The 17,445-nt window shown below is 43.5% G+C and overlaps 1 protein-coding gene across 2 annotated transcripts in view; it reads left to right on the forward strand.

The window, feature by feature from the left end:
* Positions 1-17,445, forward strand: part of ankrd11 (ankyrin repeat domain 11) — a 133,680-nt gene that overhangs the window by 34,804 nt on the left and 81,431 nt on the right. For both annotated transcript variants that reach the window (XM_080425283.1, XM_080425285.1), the window contains exon 2: positions 6,283-6,380. The gene's annotated coding sequence lies outside the window, so the exon portion shown is untranslated. The remainder of the gene's footprint in view (positions 1-6,282; positions 6,381-17,445) is intronic.

The following is a 17,445-nucleotide window of genomic DNA, read 5'->3' on the forward strand; positions in this document are numbered from 1 at the left end:
ACTTCATGTAGCTCACCTTAAAATCCATGCCATGCTGCTGATTGGTATCTGAGGATTTGAGTTCCCTTTTGTGGCAACATTGACTTGTCAGCAGCTTTTGTGTGTTTGTGTGTGTGTTTTATTTACATGTTTGTGTGTGTGTGTGTGTGTGTGTGTGTGTGTGTGTGTTTCCTTTTCACTCTCTCCTGGTGCTGCTGAGTCAAAGCTAATTAGTTAGGAAGCAGCCGTTACTAAGGAGCCTGTCAATGCCCCCCAGTGTGCCTGTCTCCAGTCATGTAAACATATTGAATTTGGGAAACCAACATCGTCACCAGAGCCCTGTTTGACTGGTCCCACCGTTAACTCTGGGAAAGGTAACTGAATTAGAAACATCCATGGGTGGATAGTGGTTTAATTACTACTTAAACATTCAACTCACTTCCTAATAAGACAATAGTGCTCGTAGGCTATTTGAGAGTGAATTATGTTTTGGTCCTCTGCAAGGACGTCGCCATTCGCATTCAGTCCTGTGTGTGTGTTTGTGTGTGTGTGTGTGTGTGTGTGTTTGATTCATCTACTAGATCTCTAAGTATCCTGACCTGTGCCATAAAATCCTCTTGTGCAGCAAACATGCATCACTTTTATTTTAAATGTAAGCCCTAATAGGAGATTTATCACTGAACTTTGTGTGATTCTGCCGTTTTTACTGTTTGCTACGCATGCCCAGTGACAGTGTCTTTAGAAGCTTACATATTGCCGGTGGAATAAACATTTTGTGACCCTGCAGCCTGAGGCATTAAAGCAAGAAGCTTTTCAAGCTGTCTTTTTTTCCTTTTTTACAATAAAATAAACAGATAAATCCTTTTATCTAATCCTCCGTAGGAATGGATGGCATTCGGGCTATGACATTTTGTTTGGCACTGAGATATTGAAGCCACAACAAAATTGTAATGGCCGAACTCTTCAATATTATTGAAGTTGTAATGTTATTGGCTACAAGTCTATTAGTACAGTGTTTATAATGGGTTATGGTTATCCAATATATTTGATATTTTTCAGTCAGATTTGTAATTCTCCTGTCTGCCCTCAGTTTTTCATGCTGAATTACTTCTTAAGGCCTTTCCCTGGAGTTCTGCTACCTGGTATAAACAACTCACTAGTAACTAGTGTGTTGTGATGAGATATACACAGATTTTGATTAAGTTTGACCAATGACCATCATCCATCAATGATGTTTAAGGTTATGTGATGTGAAATGGTTTATTTGCATTCGACATAGCAAGCTAGGATGCTGTTGTTGCTTGGTCTGGCTCTGACGTATTACTTTAGCTAGTATTTCAAGTTTAGACATTCAAAATATTTGGACACAGCTTTCAGTTAAATCCTGTCAAATCTAGATGAGGCACTTCTGTAATAAACCTCCCCCTGTTCCTCACAATGCTTTATGACTTGCTCAAGCTTGCAGCTAAACGCTGCTGGCAGAACAGACTAGCATTAGCATTACACAATTTATGCTAGAGTTAAAACCTTTGTGCTGCTGATTGAAATGCCAATGCTATGAAACTAGCCTAATAATACATAATTTGAAAGCTACCTACATTGAAAATGATTGAAACTAGCAGGCTGATTAAGCAGTTAAGTTGGCAATATCATCTATAGGCGTGTTTCTTCTGTGCTGCGAGTGGGTGTAACATCACTGTGCATGGATGCTCCCAAGTTTTGTTAGCATGCTATAAGAATGGATGCTGGCATTGTTTTTCACCAAGTCACCAAGAGACACTGAGCAGACATTAGCTCCCTAGGGTTGATGTGGTGTCACTGCTTGCTGTTTCTGTGTGTGTTGGCCTGTCAGAATTATTACATAATCGACTGATCGCAATTATTTGAGCGAATGTAAATTATTTTGCATAATCGTATATGAAAACAGCTGGATGAAATTTACATGTCGTGCACCCTCTTTTAAACACTCAGTTTCAACCTGTTGTTCCATGTCATGATGTGCCACATTGTGAACCTGTAGATTGGCTAGCCCATTTTGTCATTTGACCATACTACATTATTTATTTTGATTAATGGTACCAGTCATTGTCAGTCATTTATTTGGATATTTCAGTAATGTACAGCATATATAATTTGTCATATCTGCCCTGAGTATTTTTTGTTTACAGAAAATACGTGATATCAATATCACGATTACGTGATGCATGATATCGTGATATACGTGATATCAATATCACGATTATTTCAAACTTTTGCCCTGATTACAATGACTGAACTGCTATAATTTTTTAAATAACGAAAATAGCCGATCTACAAACTCACAACGCGTCGCATTCAACAACAAAGTATAATGCAGGGTTAAGTGGTTAATCAGACTTCGAAAAATATATTCTAAGTTTTTCATGTCGATTCTGCTTCTGATTATTCAGTTAACCTACATAAGCAAGATGATTATGTACTTCTAATTGTCAGTTTCGATATATTTGCAGTTAATTGCCCAGCCCTATGGCAACCTTATCTGTGTGGTCATCATCAGTAGGGGATTGTTTTAGCTATATGCTAACTCTCCGTTAGGAGGCCAGTGCCGTTCTGCCTCCTGACAGGATTATACCAATCCTCCAATCCTGCACTTGCCGCTGGGAAAACCCTGCGTGGTGCTGATGGAGAGACACGAACACACAACTACAGTGTTTCTCACTGGTTGAGACTAGGCGCAAACTAATTGATTGAATCGATTATAAAATAATAATCAATAGTTTTAAACAATTATCGAATGGTGAATAATCAATCCCTTTTTAGGCATGTCATTAAATGTCAAAACATTTCTACAAAATAAATCAGCGTTGTAGATCGGCTATTTTCAAAAAGATTGCACAACACTGTTATACAACAAAGTATAATGACGTTTAAGTGTTTCATTGTTGTGTTGATGTATAACATTCTTGATTATTCGATTACCGGTAATCAAAGAATTCATCGTTAGAATAATCACTACAAACATAATCGATAGCTGCAGCCCTAGTTGGGACCTTATTTGCGGTGGGGGAGTATCACTCTAGTCAATCTACAATCAATAACTAATTCAAGTTTAGATATAGGCTATAAGCTAAATACTCAATTTCATACCTACACCAAGACCTATCACGTTGATGCATTTCATCTTCTAATCAACAGTGTTCAGGTGATTTATTTATTTTTCCAAATATTTTTTATGTTAGCTTTATGTCACACAGACATATACCAGGTCAGTGGTTGTTTGCCAACCAACTAGCCAATTTGACTGCCCCTCCAGATTACGGGATCTACACTATCAACTACCCAATTTGGGGACTGTCCCTTTGGGTTGTAGCAGTGGTTCTCAACCTGTGGGCCGGGACTCCAGGGGGGTCCCTAAGTGCTTGTCAGGGTGGGGGGTCCCCAGCTCAAATATGATTATTTTGGGGGCTCGCGTCCTGAAAATGTTGAGAATCCACTGGGTTATACGAACTAGACCAGTGGTTGTCAGGGACCCTCAAATTGATATGTATTACTATTAGGCAGTGGACCCACATTTGAAAAGATTTTGTGCCAGGGACCGCAATAAGGAGCAGATTTTTGTTATCAGATTAGACTTACCACAGAATTCTACAACTCTATACTGTAGGTGGAGAGAGTGAAACCTGTGATCTGAATAGTCCTTCTTATACATTCTCTCATTGGACTAACTTGAAATAGCTGTTGAAATAGTACTGAAATTAAACCATTCCTTATTTTTGCTGGGGCCTCCCTGGAACCTCTCAAGGACCCCTGTGGGATCCCAGACCCCACTTTGAGAACCATTGACCTCGATTATATGAATCGCATTTTAATTTGTATATTGTGCAAATCAAAATCTGGTCGGTGTGCGGACAAGTTTAGCAGTGAGATCGTTCAAAGGACTGAACTCCAAAATGTTGTTTATGAAAATAATTGCAGACAGATATACCAAACTGTTTAGCCAGGTCTACGTGTTAAATGACTCTATTGTACTATTTGTGGCATAACATGTTTTGACTAAACCCCAGTGATACTGCACGAATGATTGCTTTGGCAGTTAGGGACTCAAACTTCTTGTTTGAAGATTACGATCATTGATTACCAACAGGTTTAGCCACGACAGCGACATGTGTGCTCTGCTGAGTGTTAGGATTTTATGATGTAATTTACAGGTGATGCTGAGTCTCAGTCTTAAAGTGATTGTACAGCACCAGTGGAAAAGTTAGTCTGGAGCCCTCACTGAGCATGTCTGATCTGAAATGACTATGATTGATTTGATAGGTTCAGTTTCTGCCATATTGCTTTTACCTGTTCATACTACAATTAAGTTAATAGCTGAAACTTGGAACCAATTCTCAATTTCTCATCTACAATTATTTATGATTGATTTAATATAGATTATAGATCGGAGAACGATAGGTGGAAAGCCACGGTTAATTGATCATCGATGACATAGTTTCCACAGGTTTTATAAAAAATATATACATTCTATAGAAATGCATTTTTAAAATGGGTCTCCAAATATGAGTGGTCGTTAATATACCTGGGCAGCTGTTCATATACCTAGGTATACCTATGTGTATGAAACACTGTACTTCCACCCTCATCCTCCTCATCACTCCTGGTTTGGCTATCCTAAACCCCATTCTCACTCGCTTGAAATGGCTGCAATGTACTGGTATGTTTAATTTTGGTGTCCTGTGGGATCGTGCACTGCTTTTGAATGCCGGTATATTCCGTGTGTGTGTACTGGGGCGAGAGAGCAGAGCGTGTGTGACGGCGAGCCAATCACACAGCGAGGCTTCCTGCAACCGAGGCAAATGTGTTCAATGAAAGCTTGATAAAAAAAAACAGCAATGTTGGCGTAACTGTAAGAGGTTAGCTGAAAAGATACTGTATATGTTTTGCATGCATGGAGATGGAGTGTCCAACTACGATGAGAGGTATACAAGTAACGGGATTCTACTCGGTACACTGTGGTGCAGAGGAAGAGAGAGAGAGACCAACGGAGATTAAAGATAAATTAGCTGGTCTGCTAGCCTGCAGATGGTTATTTATTATAATATTGTTAGTTACTTTACCAGTAATATTATCTCTCGTGGGAACAGTCACATGACAGTAATGTGGGAATGACTCTTACCTGCCTAATGCCGGCTTATATCTGGCAATATACTGGTCTTCCAGTGGAAACATGGCTCTAGTGAGTCCTGATTCACTAGACCTGGACCTATCTGCCATCCTACCTGGTCTGTCTTCTACTCTGCATCCTTTACTACCTTTTTGGCGTGTTCGTTGACATTTGTAGATATTTCTGAGCAAGTAAACCTTGTTGCTTCTAGACACTGGTTTGTGCATGCTGGTATTGCCCTTTGGTCGCCCCTGGTCCCTGCGTCTCTCACTGTTAACTTTATACCAGTGTCATGGAAGAAATGCGAGTTCAGTCCTGGGTGACAGTCACACAGCCATGTAGGAATGTCACCCCTCAGAGCCCCACACTGGGCCCCTGCAAAGCCCCCCTGACTGCCTCCCAAATCCAGATAAACCCCTGTCCTGACTGAGAGAAGGGATGGGACTGGGGGCAGGGCAACTGGAACCGGGGATAGGAACTTGAGCAGGACTGGGCATGGCTCAGGGACACTGGGTTGGGCTTTGGCTGTGTTTCTGGACCATGGGGCCAGAGATGGGAGAGAGTTTGGGGGGACAGCTGGGTTTGGGTTAGTTTGGGTTAGATGCAGGGGCGTATAGAGCTGGGGCACTGCTGCCGCCCACAGAGACTGGGTGAGACGCTGGAACAGAGGCAGGACACATGGAGCCAGAACAAAAGGTTGCGGACAGGACAGTAGACCTCCCTGTGGTACATGACTGAGGAGGAGGCCCGGCTGCAGGCCAAGGGCTAATGTATACGTCGTCGTACGACTGTCTCTAGAAGAAAACACCACATTTTCACCATGCTTTTCAGTTGAAAATCTGTATATATTAGGCGTAAGTTTGTGACACATGGGGAGGGGGCTGAATCTGCAGCATATAGTCCCTTTATTAGGATGAGGGGCTCTTTCTGGGGACTGAAAGGCTTGTGGTGGGTTGGGGTTCAGGCCCAATGTGCGCAGCCCTCCACATGGCTCCCTGGACTGGAGGCTTCCAGCCCTGCCAGAGAGAAGTGATCCTGGGAGCGAAACATGACCCTCTCCCATTCCTCCTCCTCTGCCCCCCATCCGTCATAAGGAATGTGAAACTACTAGCACCGTGCACGTAATTAATCCCTGGTTCTGGTTTCTTCTTGTTTTTCAGGATTCTGTGGACTCTTCGGCAGTGGAAGCAGTGTTTTTTTTTTTTTTTCTCCAAGCGGGAATTCAGTCCCCTGACATCCTCCCACAGCCATGGAATCGGTATGTTGGTTCTCCTCGTCTTCCTGAAAATGACTCCATCTGACTGTCAAACAATGCTCTCAAGGCCTTTGCCATAGCTACTGTTATGGAGACCATTTTGATTAAAAGCAAAACAAAAAAAAAACACATAGTGGATAGTTTTTCATAGTTGGCTGTTAAGTGTTTTTGACTGATGTAGACGGTAAGATGGAAACTGTTTGTGGATACATAGTACGACAGGCCAGCCACGCTCTTCATCCAGACATACAAGGGTGTGTGTGTGTGTGTGTGGGCACTGCTTGTACCAACAGGCAAGCTCAAAGAGCTACAGCATTGAGCTTTCTACACTGGAATGCATGTATTAAGAGCAGAGCTTAGTGCATACCTAGGCTCTGCCTTCCTGTCCTTTTGTCAAAGGCTTTCTGTTTGTGTGTGCGTGCATTTGTGTGTGTATGGTGTATGGTGGTGTGTGTATTAGTGAGACTGAAGAAAGTGGGTCACCGTCTCTGTTGTACAGAACCAGCGGGTGACCAGCAGCAGCGACCACCCCACACCTCCTTCTCTCACACAAACACGTACATAGTTAGGCCTCGACTTTGTCTTTATATTTCACTTTGCCTGTTGTCGGGCTGAAGCACACTCGAATCCTCATCTCTCTGAGGCTGGATCAGAGACGGGGACAGAGAACTGCACCGTGACGCAGGCAATTTTTCCATCATGTAACCGTGTTCCCAAACATCTGCATCACTGGCTCAGACGCACTCCGCCATGCACAGGAAGCTAGCCTTGCTCTCTGAATTTCTCTCTCGCTCGCTCTCCTTCTATCTTTCCCTTCTCTTTTCCTCCCTGTGTCTCTCTCCCTCCCCCCTACACGTTGTGAGCCAGAGGCAGTGAACCAATGGGAGCTGCTGCTGCTGTTTACCACTCTGAGCCGCCTATATCTGCTTACTGTCAGTGGAAACCAAGGAAACTGATCACAAAGCTTAGTATGCCACCGGGGGTGTAATGTGTGTAGTGTTTATGCCACCCCCCCTTTCTCTCTCTCTCAATCGCTCTCTCGCTCTCTCTCTCTCCTCCTCTCTACTCATGTGATGTAAGTCACATGGTTTCCAGGCAAGCATCTCAGTAAATCAGAATCAGACTTTATTTTTAACCGCTCCAAATCCTCCACCTTGCCCGTGGTGAGCAGAGACAGACTGAAAGTGCCTGACTCTATCTCGTTCCCTCTGTCTCTGTGTGTGAGTGTGTCTGTCTCTCTCTCTCTCTGCCTTTCTCTACCTCTACCTATATCTCTCGGTCTCTCTCTCTGTCTGTGTGGCTCTCTTGGGTGCCACTCCCTCTACATCTCATGAAACGCCTTGCTGCAGCTCTTGCTCCCATTCTCAGTTTCTCATGTCACCTGCATCTCCCTCTTTCTATATTAGTACCCAAGTAAAAAAATGCTGCTCTCCAAATATAAATATAAAAAGAATAAAGTATATAAAACACCAAACATATTGACAAACATAGAACTAATCACACATATACACACCCAACAAAAGGCATACGAAAAAATGCATGCATATTAAGCGTTACACTGTCAGAGAGATCATCTCGTTCAACAGTGAAACAGTGAAATAGGTACAAAAAACATTTTTGTACTGCTAAATTCAGAATCTCAGGGCTCTATAAGCTGCCAGCCAGAGTGAAACAAATACAATTGAATTCACTGTAAGGTTGAGAACAGTCCTATAGAATAGATCTGGCCACCACCACACTCTGTAGCTGCTTGGTGTAATAGAGATGATACGCTGAATTGAGCTTTACCTGTCAGGTTGGTTTAGGCTGTTCTGTTTTTAAAGGCCAGATTACCAAACCATGACACAAGAGATTATACAGTAAAAATATCTACAGTGTGTGTGTGTATATATAATACGCACACACACCATGTATATGTGTGTGTGTGTGTGTGTGTGTGTGTGTGTATATATATGCACACACGCACGCACACACACATACACACACATATACACCCACACACACGCTGTATGTCACCCTGAGTTTACCTGTCACCTCAGCTTTATGTAATGGAATACCGAAGCTGTTGCCCAGGTCCCACTCGGTAAGCCACGACCCCATGATTGCCATGACGCAACAGTCTCTGTAATCCCAAAGTTGTCAAGCATTTACTTGCAATTTGTCAATTTCTTTTTCAAGGACTGAGCATTAACCATGTTCAGAGAAGGCAGTGGGTTATGGCTTAGCGGCTGTTTCCTTAATCACAGTCTGACACCACTTTCATTGTATGTCTATTAAGTTTCATTTTTTATCTCTACGAAGTCTGGCTACTGGAGGTCTGTCCTGCAGAATCGACTCGGTTACGTTCAGATCTCTAGTGTATTGTGTCCTCTGAAGATTGAGTGGAGCTGCGTTGCAGACAATGTATAAGTTGATAAAATTCCACAGGGTGGCAAGAAGCAGAAAATCCATCTCTTTAATGAACACTAAGAGTAGTATGAACACTTAATTCATGACGCCAGAAACCCATAGCCGGTTCATAAACCCATTGCTGCTCAGGACCCTCCAGTCATGGCCATCGGCCATGTCATTCCTAGTGTTATGACTAGGGGTGGGACGATATTGCGATATATCGCGATACTTCCTCCCGCGATAAATAATCGATATACTGCCGAAAAATATCTATATTAAAAAATATATACCGTATATATATATATATATATATATATTTTTTTTTTTATACGTTTATTTTCCGACTCTGTATTTGTGTGATGATGATTTTGAACTGTTTGGTGCTATTTTATGTGTTTATGAATTGAATACAAGGACTATCGTGATATTTCGTTGGTGAAATTTCATGCAATATATCGTGATATCGCAATATATCGAATATCGTGATATTGTTGTTATCGAGGGCCTAATATCGCCACAGATATCATATCGTGAGATACCCATATCGTCCCACCCCTAGTTATGACCTAGCAGAGGTGTGTGTGTGTGTGTGTGTGTGTTGGATGAGATACAGATGAAATACCTGTGATCGTTCTTTCCTACCTGCTTATTCCCACCATATGTTGTTCATGTGTCCTCTCTCCCTCTCTCTCATTCACATTTCTCTGTCTCTCTACGTATGTTTATTATATATCTTTCTGTCCAAGTGTCCGTCCCTCCCCTGTCCCACTCTGAAGCGGGGCCCTGTTTCTCAGTGGGGATTAGTGTGTGGTAGCTCTGTGAACAGGCTAGTGGGCCCTGCCAGTCATATTACATAACTCTCCCCTGCTGGCCCGGCCCGGCCCGGCTGGAGACAACTATAGGGGCTTTGTTCTCCCAACCTTCACTTCTTCCTCCCCTCTCCTCACCCCCAACCCCCCCCTCCTCCCTCAGGCAGGCCACATACTAATGGCAGATAGAAGGAGTCTGTTTGCGGAGAACAGGCACGGCTCTGTGAAGCAGAGTAAGTCGCCATTAGCAAGCAGGATGGCAGGCCGCTCACATCTTCAGCAGAGGAATGTGAAGTCTGCAAGCGGGGCTGCACGGACCCAGAGAGAGAGATAGGGCCGGCGCTTTGTTGTGCTGCCGGGTCAGCCTGACCTAGGCTCTCTGTCCACTCGCGCTGCAAGATCAGAGAGGGAGGTTGGAGTTCATTTAGGGAATTACTGTGCATGGCATTGACTTTCATCGGGGTTTGATTGGTTGCTTGTTCCCTAATTCTTCCACGTTCTTGAGCTGTTGTGCACTGCAGTATGATTTTGGCCACAAGCAAGTTTCCCACCTGGCAGCGGGCCACAGTTAGCAGGCAAGGAGTGGGAGGCCAGCATCCCATGTGACGGTGGTTCAGACCAGTTAGCCTTCTGAGCTGGAGACGCAGCAGCATGTGGGCGTGAGATTGAAAAGGATAAATAGTCGAGCACGGATGGTAGGAGCTTCTACACTGAACAGTTTTATACTGTTGTTGAGTCTCTCGGTCTCTCTCTCTCTCGGTCTCTCTCTCGGTCGGAGTATCACTTTTGTGTGTGAGACTCAAAAGACAGAGTTCTTTCTGACTCTTTCTGGGGTTTTAGGGTTACTGCTGAGGGATGGCAGTGGTTTCACTGAATGGTGAAATTCAGAATAATATATCGATGTTTGGAGGAAGACGAGCACAGTGTGTGACTTTCCTTCCATGTTTTATTTTCTGTGGGAAGTTGGTGTTTGTTTCCCAGGCTCTGCTCTCCATCGTATTCTCGCCCTAGCATCATGCTAGTGCTATCATGCACACGCGTATTGTAACTCTCGATAGGAGACGGTCAGACCTGTGTGTCCTCTAGTCGGTGTGTGCGTCTGTGTTTGCATACAGTCCTGGTTCGGTCCCTGTGTGTTGTGTTCAAGCCACAAGCCAAGTTCCCATCAGAGAGTGGCCGCTACACCAAAGTCTGTGTTTAGATGTAGAGGCTAATTTTAGAGTTGCTAGGCTCTCGTCCAGCATGGCGGAGGATAAGATAACATTGAACTAGACCTCCCTCCACCACTTTTCTGGTTTGTTTGTCCACCCAACACCGTCAACCCACTCACTGCAGCCCCTATGAATTTTGAATGCGAGTACAAAATAACAAGTTTCATTCATGTTAGACTGGCTGGTACTCAGATCCCACCAGTGTCACACAAGCAAGTAGGTACTCTCTCACGCACCTGTCAACCTAGGACATTTGAAGCTGCATTGTATTGATATTTGAAATAGCCACAAGGCATGAAAATAAATGTCCTTTATGAAGGTTTCATTGAGACAAGAACAATGTTATCAATATCCACCCCAAATTCGAAACTTCTCCTGAAGGCCCTGACACACCAAGCCGCCGTCAATTAGCGTAAATGGACGGAAATCACCCGATTTGGACAGCTCACACAGAGAGAGAGAGATAGAGAGTGAGGCAGAGAGCGAGTCTCGCTCTCACTTCTGGCCAAATTACATCATCATTGTTCAGATCGTGACAGACATTCTTTATTATTTGTAATGGCAGATAAAGCTCCTGTGGTGATCATTTTGTGCCCATACTATAAACGGGTATGATCTGATTCAAACGTGAATTGTCACTCGGATTTGCCCTAGTGTAGCTGGCACAGCACACTAGGCCGAATGTCATGTTTGATGTCATTGTCGCAGACAAACATGTAAAAAGGGGGTGGGTTCAACAACCCAAGTATGGTAGATTTATTTCCTCTCACGCAGTTGCAGAAAAGTGCCATGAACTGATTGTCAGCTGCTGTCTGTGTGGTGTGTGCAGGAGCAACTTTTAACACCTTTTTAAGACCCAACGTCTCCCAATCTGATCTCCTGACCCCTAGCCTGTAGCCAGTTTGGTGTGTCAGGGCCTTTTGACTTTCGGCTCCCCTCCCCAAGCTCCTACCAGATTTGTTTTAGCACCTTGGCATCTCCCTCACGCTTTAAATGGGCTCACACCCTCCCATACCCTTGTTTTCAACTGGTGGATTGCTAAGTGCAAGATGGCTTCTTTCTAACTGCATTTCATTTCAATGGCCTTTACTAATTACAAAGATCTGTATCCGTGCAACACAATAACCAATTGAATTGCTAGGAAACATTTAAACTACCTACTTATTCAGTCTTCATTTGACATAATAATAAAACTGAACGAGCCTGCCAGTAGTTGCTGAGTTTGTCTCGCTATGGGTACCATACTAGTCTTTATGAATGAATGAATGAATGGGTTTTATTTCGAACATCATTAATAAAAAGACAAATAGAATACAAAACTGTAGAAAAAAACAACAACAACAACAATGTCCGAAAAGGAGTAGGATGAAGTTTAAAACGTATAAACTCCTACCCCCTTTTTCACTAGCAATTTTCACATTTTTTGAAAAAAAATAAATGTATTCACACCTAAACATCTCCACTGCATGTTAAAAAGCAAATATAAAAATAGAACAATAAAAATAACCGCAGTAATAACAGATACAATAAAAATAAAATAAAACCAACCCTACTAGTAGATACTAGTCTACATGGGTCAACATGGCCCCTCCTCAACCAAATATCTCTTAAATATGACACATTTATAAACCTTCTTGAAGTGATTCAAATTTGGACTTTGCTGAACCTCCAAACTCAGTCCATTCCACAATTTGTGTGGAAATGCACATACTTTTCAAGGTTGAACCAACACAATGCATTGTTATATGCAATTGTATTTTTATATACAATGCATATAGTCTGTTGGCAACAGAGCCAGAGGATGGGGAGGGTTGTTTTGAAACGGCTTGTTATAGTAACTTCCCTTGTTAATCATTGTGTATCACACAATGCAGCTTTAAATTCCCCGTATTGCATCAGAATGTAAGTACACAGTATGCTTAGCCAGAACCACACCAGTCTTTTGCTGGAAGTTTTTGAGGTTGAAGACATGACGTAATTTGCAAAAAACTCTGCGTCCTCCTTGACTGTGCTGAGAGAGACACTCTAGTTCCATCTCCCTACCCATTATATATAGGTAGAGAGATCAAAAAATCCTTTAGATCATTGGAAGGAACACACATAATCAGAGCTGGGGGGGGGGGGGGGTCAAGGCCTGTCTGGATGGGCAGTAGAGCTAGTTTGAATTGCTAAACCTTACCATCTGCCCAGGGCTTTGGGTTGAATTGGTGGTGTTCAGTTTCTATAGGCCTCTCTGCTGTAATCTCTAGCTCTATCAGAGGGCTCCACTGGTAGATGGGGCCTTTTTTTTTTTTTTTACGAAACCAGTCAAAGCCATGCAGCGGGCTATTAAAGGTTGAATGAGCATAGAAGTAGAGAGCAGCTAAGATCCCTACTCTCCAGTTTCCAGCCATAATGGCAGCGATAATGGCTCCTTTTTCTGATTTGTTTATGTCAGACTGGCATCTGATTTCAGGAAACTCAGCACTGAACGGGGAGTAGATGTGTTTGTTGCCTTTTTTTTCTCCCTTCCAGTAATCTGAATTCCATCCATCTCAGTGCACGACGGACACATGCATCCACGCGCACACGCATCCACTTGAATGTTACATGTATGCACACACACATACGTGCATGGGAACATGCACACACGAGCATAGAGCCCCGATGGCACAGCCCTCCCTGTCTGGCCCCAGTCTCCTGTCCCTCTTGTAGCCACAGAGCAGTGACCTTGGTTTCAAGTGGCTGTGCTCTGTTAGTAAGCCAACACCTCTCCTGGGATGGGCTGACCTTGTTCTCTGACACACTGTAAGTCTGCCCATCACACACACATACTCATGAACACACACACACACACACACACACACACACACACACACACACACACACACACACACACACAGTGGTGGTGTCCATCGTGATACTTCAATGCGAGAATCAGAATTTGAGGTTAGAGCGTGCGGGCCATGCTGCTACATTGCTGTTGTTTGGTCAAATGTGTTTGCTAGCAGCTAGTGTTGTCACAATAACATGTTTTTGTTTCAATGCCAACACCAAGTCATGAATGTTGATTCTTAATTACTTTTTCCTAAAAACAGGGGAAATACTCCCAAATGCCATTATTGTGCTTTGTTTCGAATGCTGACTTCAGTCAAAATTACAAACTTTTACATATGGAATAACTAGTATTGCAGCATAGCTGACTTGAATTCCATTATTGGCACAACATTTGCAAATTAGTTGACTGTCAGTGGCAGTGCACATGTCACTGTCATTGGATAAATGTCAGTCTTCTGATTGCTCGCTGCATTGGCAACTTGTGTAACGTGTAAAATCAGTCCAGATGAAACTAAGTTGCATTGTAGTTGATAATCTATACATGTAGAAATATATATATTTCAGCAAATCTCTTACATTGTTAGTGTAAATAGTTCTTACTTGTATTGTAAGATTATATAGTTCACTATGTCCAAGACAAGCCTGATGTTACAGTAAACTGGCCACTGCCTTGCGTTGCTTAAATAATGTAGTTATAGTTCACCTACTATACATTGCATTGATGTCAGTGCAATTTTTATAACCAAAGTGAAAGTCATTAACCCTATGCCCTATTTTACAATAGTGTCGTTCACCAAGAAAATGGCAAATCTACAAGCTCACAGTCGCAACATGTTGCGTATGGCAACGTGCTTTGAACTTGTAGATCTGTTGAAAATGTCACCTGTAATGATGACATACAGACATAGGGACACCAGGGTGAAAGTGGTTACGAGAAAGTGAAACTTACTCAGGCTATTGTAGAGAGAGAGTGGGGCAATTTATGGAATTGCATTTTACGAAATGCCTCCTGCTCCCACATTACGCCAATATGGAACATTGCCAGTTGATTTATGGCTTCCAGTGCAAGTCGGAAAGGGGCTTATAACATCGCATGCACAGCGATGGCGCTGTATTTACTGGCTCGCCTTTTTCATTCACTTTTAATCCAAAGCATTGCCATATTTCACTTTGTGCCCCCTCTCTTTCAACAAATTGGGGTCTTGTTGGCACTGCTGCCATCTCGTATATCTCAAAACACAATTCTCTGGACAATGCTCCGCTCTGTACCAATGCTGTGTCACATGTAACTCAGTCATGCTTGTTTCCTGATACGTCATTAGCTCAACATCACTGCTGTGATGCAGTGACGCTGACATGATCCCTATTAACCAGATAACGCAGTCATTTGCTTTTTACGGCTTGGCGCCTAAGAGGGCGAGCCGTCTAGAACAGTGGATCTCAAACCTTTTCATTTCAAGGACCCCCCAGTTTGGTATTCATTAGACCATGGATGGACCCCCATAACTCTGTCGGTATACAAATGGAACCATGTCCATTTGGTTCCATTTGTACACTGACAGAGTTACAGACCTATTGGTGGTCCACTTGGTTCTTAACTATCAATCATCATGCTGGGGACCCCCTGGAACCCCCTCAAGGAACCCTTGGTGTCCCTGAACCCAACTTTGAGAACGACTGGTCTAGAACAGGGTTTGTGCCACAAATTTCGTCCATAAGTTCGCTCCCCCCCCCTTCAGTCTATCTGCGGCTGATCTCGTAAACCACTACACAGCTCAGCACAACATTTCTTGTGCACGCTGCCAGTAGGCCAAGGATACATGATGGATTAAAGTTCTCCGTCGTGGCAACGGATTTCCGTCGTGAGGATTCCTAAGGGTCTATTTATGAGATCAGTGCAGATATGCAAAAAAAATAAGGGCGTTGGGGGTTATGTGTAGCGATGGCCGCGGTGTGAATGACATGACCGAAGTCGTCAAAACGCAGCATATACTTGCTTGTCAAAATGATCTCCAGACTACAAAGCATCCATCCTCCCCAGTGATCTATCATAAAGATCAGCTGCAGTGCAGAGTGCTGCGCCACGACGAGCTGAATGTAACTTGACACCCCCACGTGTTAGCCTCAGCTATACTTACAGTACGTTTTAACAGCGGGCGACTCTCGGGCGATCCCGGGCGACATCGTCCAAAAGATAAAGAAAATCCATCTTTCATCGCCCCCCCGCCCACTTCGCCCTATCGCCAGTAGTCGCCGGCTCTCATAGACATATAATGCACTTCCGGAAAATACTATCCTGATCGCCCGCTGTTAAAACGCACCGTTAGTTGTGTGCCGGTGTCGTGCGCAGTAAATAGCAGATCTACAAGCTCACAACGCATCACGAATAGGACGCGGTGTGAGCTTGTAGATCTGCTATTTACGGCATGCAACAACAGTGTGCAATTAAGTATGTTGTGCTCCGTTCCCCCTCATTAATTTATGACTTAAAGTAGCACAGATTTACCACTGAAGTTATGGAAGGTGGAAGGTTTCCAAAAGATGAAATCCCAGGAATAATGGAAGACAATGGAGTTTTAAATTGAAAGTGGATTACGCTATGTAACGGGTAGGATCTCATTATTTGTTGACACGGAAGACCAGCAGTAATTAACAATAAACGTATGCTTACGTTCTCTTGCATTAAAATAAGCAGCGGAACAATTGCTATGTTAGTATCATGATAGGTTTTCAAATCAGTAGTTGGAGGTTTATCCAGTGGCCTCTATGTTGGATTGTTTCTCGAGAGAAGATGCATTAAATTACTCCAGTCGAACGATATCATCACGGTGGCGTAGGTGATAAAAGAAGGTTCGGACGTGACTGTCATTGAGAGCACAGTTAAACATGAATGGAGATGAGCTTGGCTGAATGAAAAAGTTGAAACGGGAAAGCCGTTCAGGTCATGGTGCCAATCCTGTGGGTGCTCAGGAGCTCATGCACCCACGGGAGACGGCGAACTCCGTGTATGCTGTTGTCCGTGCTGCATATGAATTAAAAGTACCAGAAAGGACTTTGAAGTGCTGGCTATTGCTTTATTTACTGTGAATCTTTGTGAGCCGTGCACCCGCAAACTGCACCTTATACAGACTGAGAGTGCTCGTTGTTATTTTCTATAGTGATATATATATAGTACCATTTTCAAAACACTGCTACAAGGTACTTTTTATGGCGTGGCTCCTAGGCCACACTGTTAGTAGACCCCATCTTGTTCAGTACCGGTTTAGTGTGCAGCACCATTAGCAGCTAGCCTGCATCAGACGTAGGACGGTCTTCCCTTTCATCGCATGCCATTGTTGGTTCTGGGTTAAGGGGGTTATATTTACTCTGGCAAGTGTCATGTGCAGTCCAGGGTTTGTATGTTGGAGCGGGTTAATGGGGATACATTGTGTAATTCATAATACAAAGGCAGAACAGGTCGAGGCAGATGGCCGCCCAGCCTAGAGCCTGGGTACATCTGACGTTTCTTCCAGTTAAGGGGGAGTTTTTTGTTGCCACTGTGACTGTCGCAAAAATTGCTTGCTCAGGGTGGGACAATGTCGGGTCTCTGCTATATATGTAAAGTGTCTTGAGACAACTTGTTGTGATTTATTTGGCACTATAATAACATTTTATAGGATTGAACAGCAGTGAGGGTTCAGCACGTTTGTTTCTCCTCTAACCAGGTGTGCCTTCGTGAGACCACAACAACATGCTCTTTTATGAGGGTGTGTGCAGATGCACGTGTCGTTCCCCCTGTTCCTGACTTTGATTGTCTGCAGCTGTCCGGCTGCACACTGTGCGGATGAGTCCAGGCTTGTA

The sequence above is a fragment of the Gymnoscopelus braueri genome (assembly GCF_963280865.1).
Source record: "Gymnoscopelus braueri genome assembly, chromosome: 1".
Lineage (NCBI taxonomy): Eukaryota > Metazoa > Chordata > Actinopteri > Myctophiformes > Myctophidae > Gymnoscopelus > Gymnoscopelus braueri.